Source organism: Rhipicephalus sanguineus, chromosome 1, assembly GCF_013339695.2.
Source record: "Rhipicephalus sanguineus isolate Rsan-2018 chromosome 1, BIME_Rsan_1.4, whole genome shotgun sequence".
NCBI classification, from domain to species: Eukaryota; Metazoa; Arthropoda; class Arachnida; order Ixodida; family Ixodidae; genus Rhipicephalus; species Rhipicephalus sanguineus.
The window spans coordinates 85,757,161-85,763,974 of NC_051176.1; positions in this window are offsets into that span (position 1 = coordinate 85,757,161).

A 6,814-nucleotide genomic window follows, 5' to 3' on the forward strand; every position below is an offset into this window, starting at 1 on the left:
CGCGATCATTTCCAAAATGTCCCGCTCGTGGCGCACGTCGTGCGATACATTTAGCTTAATTTCTCGATAAGTAGGGCACTGCCGTTGATAATATTGCCGTTTTAGACGTTGTCGAACATTGATTTTTCACTCTTACATAAATTGTTATTTGTCTTTAGTGTCCCTTTAAGCTTTCGGTCGCTCTAAGCTATAATCGCTAGCATAGCAAATTGAACGGAAAGTTCCTGCATGGGAGCTATGCAAGAAATGCGATGGTTTGACTTGGTTCTGCCGCTGCTTCAGCTGTTTTGACGCTTGAGTGTGGTATTAAAAAGCTCCTAAACCACTCCGAATTCAAAGACGAGGGAGTGATTTCCTTCTCGCCTTCACTGCCTTTCTTGCAGGCGCTACCACTTCCTCACCCCTTATTTCTCCATAAAACAGGTGGCCAATGTTAGCACTAAGCCTATCAGGATTTCGCGCTTTTCGGCTATATACATGCTGCTACCTCCGCGCTTGAGCAGTCGAAAATGCACAAAACAAAGTAAAATAAGTTTATCGTGCACGACAGTCATGCGAGACAAGGCGGAACGGAAGTGTCACTGCATGGCAAAGCAAGGTCGGAGATAATCTACAACTGATATCTCCCGTATATGGAAAAATTTGAACTGATATCTCCCGTATATGGAAAAATTTGAGAGCTCAATTCCTAATGACGTAACGTGAACAGACTGCCGGCGTCACGAATGGTGTCGAAAAGGCGGAAATTAATAATATCGGGAGTTTAACGTCCCGAAACCTCGATATGATTATGAGGGACGCCGTACAGTGGAGGGCTCCGGAAATTTAGGACCACCTGGGGTTCTTTAGCGTGCACTAAATCTAAGTACACGGGCCTCAAACATTTTCGCCTCCATCTAAAATGCAACCGCCGCGGCCGGGATTTGTTCCCGCGACCTTCGGGTCAGCAGTCGAGCGCCATAACCACCACTGTGGCAGAGCGAAAAGGCGGGAAACGCCAGAAGGGAATATCGCACTCGTTCTTTGCGTTTTCAGAGGTTGTTTAAGGGTCCTTTATAAAGCAATGCCTATGCATACACTCACGTATGCGTTGCATGCATATAACATGCTCCCCCCACCCCACATACAAGAAAAGTGTTATCTTTCCATCTGGCGAATGCCTTTTACTTCTACATCGTTTTTTATTGTTGTTGTTCTTGTTCTACGTGTTGGGTCTCAGCATACCGAGTACAAGTGTATACGGTTGCTAAAGTATCAAACATGATTACGCGTCGTTATTGAGCTACACCTACAAGGCCATTATCAAGCGCACACACAATGGGGTTAAACTGCGCATGCTACCACTTGTAACGGAAAAGGTGCCAATACCAGGCAACGGGTAAGCACTGCTTGCTGCTATATCCGGAATAAGCTCAATCTTAATCTGTTCGGGAAACCTGGTTTACCGCCACCATCGAACGATCCAGTATAGACCCAGTATGTGAGCCAGTCCCCGGAACTGGCCCACATTTGTTGTTCTTGTTGTTGTGGTGGATCGCGGTGAACAACGTACGGCAATAAAACGGATGAGTTTATTTTTATTAGATTTTGGTACGCGAGTGTTTAGAAGCATAACAGGGACAGGCAGCTGTTAATGGCAGAATCATCGGCGCAAATCTGTTGGTGGCAAATGATAGCTTTTACGGACAACGTTATTCAGTGTGCGCAGGCGCTCTCGATAGTGCCTAAAAATTTTATAATCGTACCGATAATAATAAAAAGTTTATAATCATACTCGCAATTCATTGGATGCCGACAAGCTGCCCAAGACTTTGCAGTACTGGTGTGAGATAACACTGCCTTCATACACATACGGGTGGCCGCAGTGCAGAACGCACTAGATCGGGCTGGCGTTTCACTGAGATCGGTGCATCCTTCCAACACGCCCGCGATGTCGTGGTGCTACGAGTTGCCCGCCAACGCCAGCGAGGACGTCCTAAGGCTCAAGATAGACGAACTGAATGGTCAGCTGCTGTCGCTAAACATCTCGAATTGCATCGTCGCGCAGCCGGAAGGCCTGCTGTCCCTATTACCTCGCCTTCAATATCTGCAGTCTCTATCCTGCATTGCATGTCCCCTGAGACCGAGCGTCCTTTTGGAACACTTGCTGACATCGTTGCACAACTTGGCCCACCTGGACTTCTCGTTCGTTGGAACGGAACATGACGCAAAGGAGGAACTAGCGAAAATCCTGCAGTTGAAGAACGTACACAAGGACAAAGAGACCCAAGTTCGAACGCTGTATGCCGAGGTCGCAGAAGATGAGAACATGGAAGTGCTGAAAGCATTCGTGCGCTACTGTCCGCACGTGACGGACTTCCACATTCACTGTGTGCACTTTGTAAGCTCCTACGACAGCACGACGGCGTTTGCGAGCGTCATCGAGCATGTGCGTAATCTCGAGGTGTGCATAACCACGTGCGAAGCGCAATCTGCGATGCAGTCCAGGCGAGCGGCAACAATTTCATCGCTCGCGCTCGAGCTCCAGTGCTTCCATGATATGCACGCTAACGTCGTCTACAGGATAAAACGGGGGCGCTCCAACTATGCCCTTCTGCCGGAACTGCGCCGATCGAGAAACCCGGTACTCCCTCATGAACCCGTCGTCCTAGGTAGCCCTCAACATGGCGGATCTCGATGTGTGCCTGCCAATTGTTTTCCCCTCATGCAAATGGCGCTATTTGCAGAGCTTATGCATCTTGCACTTTTCACCACAACAAAACGAACCCATGTATCCGACCGTCGGCGCTACGCACAACGCCACCCTGCGCCACTTCTTCGGCAAGCTCTGTAGCATCGTCGAGCTGAACGTCAACTCCTTGCATTTCGACGACGGCATTGACTTCACGGCGCTACTGGATACGCCCACTCTGCTGCGGTTGCGCGCGCTGTCCCTGGCGCCCTGCAGCCTGCAACAAACTGCCGCGGTGACCCGGCTGGCCTTAGGCACTAGCGCCATCGAGGACCTGGACGTACGACTCAACTTCAATGGACGCCACAGCAGCTGCAAATATTGCAATAAAAAACTCCTCCTGGAACCTGAGGACGTGAGCACCTTTGGCGTCAAGTCGGGTCGGCTCACACTGAGCAACGTGCCGAATTTGGCGTCCTTAAACTTCCTTAAAAGCTGTCCCGTGGCCAACCTACGGTTCATCGACGTCTCCGAGAGACCCCGCTTCGATTTCAAGGCACTGGCGAGTTCCGTGCGCCACAGCAACACCCTTCGCTCCCTCGTGGTTAAACTTGCAGCCATCGATTTCGACACCGCGTCCCTCCAGGTAAGACTTCTTTTTTTTTATCCCCTGGCGTGAATATTTTAATGCAAATTTCTTAGCGAGAAGCATTTGCGAGAAATTTGCACACTTTCCCATAGGAGTGCTGTACTTTCCCGGCATTCTTCTCTCCGTAAACGTCTCGGGTCAACCTTTGACCCACCAAACACCTTTCCTTCTATCTTCGCACCAACCCTGCTAGCGATTCAAGATAACCTGCTTTTCTTCCAGAACTGCCTGTCTCCGGTGGGGGCACTTGAACGCGTGTGCCTCCTTTCCAGGACTAGTCTACAGACTTCGACAGCGGAGCGGATGGTCGATGCTGTGGCCGGCGAGCTACCGTCCATCCTGTACTTGCACATCCACTACGTGGACATTGAAACGGGCAGGGATACCAGCGTGACCTGGATGCGCTTGCCCGAAGGCGACGCGGGGCCCCGGTCTTGTCGAGGAAAAGTGATGTCGGGGAAGCCCTGTATCATGTGCTCCACCCAGACGTTCATCGCACTCGTAAAGCCACGCCGCCGGGACCTGTAGACCGAGCTACGGCCACCACAGGACCAACAGCCGAGTCGTGTCGGCACTCAATTCCGCTTTGCCGGGTGTAACAGGAACTGTCGTGGAAAAGAAACTGTCTGTGTGTGTCTCTCGCGATGCCACATTTAACCATATTGTGTTCACTACTAGAGGCCTTGCTTCAGGTAAACGTAGTTTTGATTTTAAACCAGACTGACCGCTTTTAACCGCCTATATTATTCCCTTTATGACTGTGCTGCATTTCTTTTAGACGGCATGCGCGATGCTCCCGGCGTTAACACAGGCTTTGCGTTGTTCGCGCATAAATGGAAAATTGGCACCCGATGTCATGCCGTATCATTGCATTGCAGCATTAGTGTATAGAATGCTTGACATGCTGCTTCGGCTGTTGTACTGTCATCTTATGCTGTATCATCTTACAGACACCGACACGGCGTATGCATGAACATACGAATACTTTCACAACCATCAGGATCACGCATCGAAGCAAGTCCACGCTGATGCAGCAACAGCTGCAAGCGTTCCCTTTTGTCTTCTGCTTCACTGTTCAAACGCGCCAAGTTTTTACTGCCATAAATAAAATTTCGCCTTTATTATAGCGCTAACCACACGCATTCACTCAGCCTTTGAGGTTGTTGCACGTCAGAACTTGCATTCGTTACTTCCACTTGTCGCTGAACACGATTGGCACGAATTTCGCTTTAGATTTTTGCACATCGACATCTTCTGCAGGATTCACCTGCACTTGCCCAACTATCGGCTCTGTGTCCTTTTTTTTTCTCGATCAGTTTGGATCGACTACCTGGGCCACGCCTTATCTCCTAGAATAACTCTCATTAGCAAATAACAAAACTTTCCCGTCACACGTTTCATCATTTAGGTGAAGACATTAATTCGGGACACCATTTCGAACAAGGTTAAAAATTTTCGGTACCAGTTCTGCGCACATGTTGCGCGCTAAGAAACATTACGCGTACACGCGTTATCGTAGAATCTTTAAACAAACTTTTGCAAATGTTACCGCAATAATAGCGCACCTCTACGCTGAGAAGCGTATAATAAAGCAGGGGTCTCAAACTCAGCTCAGCTAGCGGGCCACAGTCAAGAAATTTAATCCCGCAAGGACCAGCACATCGAAGAAGCTCCGAGCGTGGGGAGGGGACGGGGGAGAGCGGCTAAGCCTTTCGAATATCTCATATATGGGTCGTTTTTGAAATGACTTTGGCGCAGAGGAGTCGAACAACATATTGCCACACCCGCTTATTGTTTTATTTTGATATATTCGGGTTTGACCCGCAAGGAGGATAGCAACGCAGTGTTCGAGACGCTTCGCGATTGTAGTAGACCCTTTTGTTAAGCTTGCGCACATGAGGCGAATAGTCAAGATTATTCCAGAGCTTGCACGACCACCAGTGATAAGGCTGGAAAGTGACTATGGTTCGAATTTCTGAGCTGGTCGCAAGCAAATTCAGAAATTGGCGAGATTAGGCACAGCGGTACCTTGTGATAATCAAAAATTACAGCCGCTCAACACGAGCTGAGGTCGTGAAAGTTTGAGTATTACCAAGCAGAAGGCTTGTGCATATATACACCTTTTTCAGAAGTTTAATTGGAGTCTGTCGGTTTCTTTTCCTTTACCAAGGCGTCAACGTCACAAACGCTCACCGAATTGTGGCCCCCAATCACAGTGCACAATGCATGAGTTCTTCAGCTGTGAATCGATTTCGATGAAAATGCCCATAGTAATATGTTGTGAAGTTGTATCGTTGGCGCCGCATGATAGGAAAACATGGGCAAGTTGTTCTTTGCAGAATATTCATGAAAATTGGACAGCACCTCTGACACACGAAACCGTTTGATGCAAGGAATTTTACCATCCTTCATCACCCCCCCCCCCTGACCCCCGCTCACCCACTTTTCGGACCACCCCTGTACAACGGAGGAAGCAGAGGAAGCTCCTGTAGCGTAAGCAATCGCCAAAACCAACGTCACTTACATACTTAGCGATTCAAAAACAGCCATTCTTAACTTTGGCCGTGGTCGCGTCCACCGTCCCGCGTGGCAAATATTGAAGGTGTGTACCGTAAATTCCGATAGGCTTATTGGGCTCGTGTGGGTGCCGGCTCACTCTGGCAATCCCGGAAATGAGGCCGCCGTTAACATAGCCCGAGAACTTATTATCCGGGCAAATGGCGACAGAGCGGGAACACAGGTTCTCTGAACTCACCCAACAAGCACGCCTTACCCGTCGCCTCCACCGCTCCTCCCCACCCCCACCTTTCCCACTCGCAACAAATCATGTGGAGGCGTCTCCAGACCCTAACTCGATACGTGCGAACACGTATCGGTTGTTATCGTCTGTTGCTAGGTAAATCATGCTGTGCTGTCACCGGCCGTGTTATTCAGCAAGGCAGACAAACTGTTCGGCATTGTTTTGTGTAGGTGGGCTAACGCAGTCGGCTGTTGCCATGCATCGTTTATCAAGTGCTGATCGCCTAGAGCATCGCAGCGACACGTCAATATATTGAAGCGACTTAGTTTGTCGATTACTTCGTGAGACGGTGGCGGCATAGAGTTTCCTAAAATGACCTAGAGGGAACTCTGGCGCTGCGATCGTTCAGCCACCATGGGAATGATGGGTAGTACACGGATTTGCCTAGTCTTCGTGCTTGTGGGCTTCGAACGCACTTGTGGCTTTGTTTATTGCTATGTTTTGGTTTTCTTTCGGATAAAAGAATGGATCGTTGTGAACTTCGTGACCAGATTCGAATCGGTGAGCCTAAAGAAGTTAAAGTGGTGAAGTGAAACTGCTAATTTTTGCTGAACTTCGTTTTGCGACAAAGCGGATGCAGTGGACGCGGAGCCAAACGGAGCCGAAAGAACGAAGTTTAGACAAATCCGTGTACTACCCGTGATTCCCATGCTGGCTGAAGCGCGATGCAGCGATGCATTGCAGCTCCCATAGA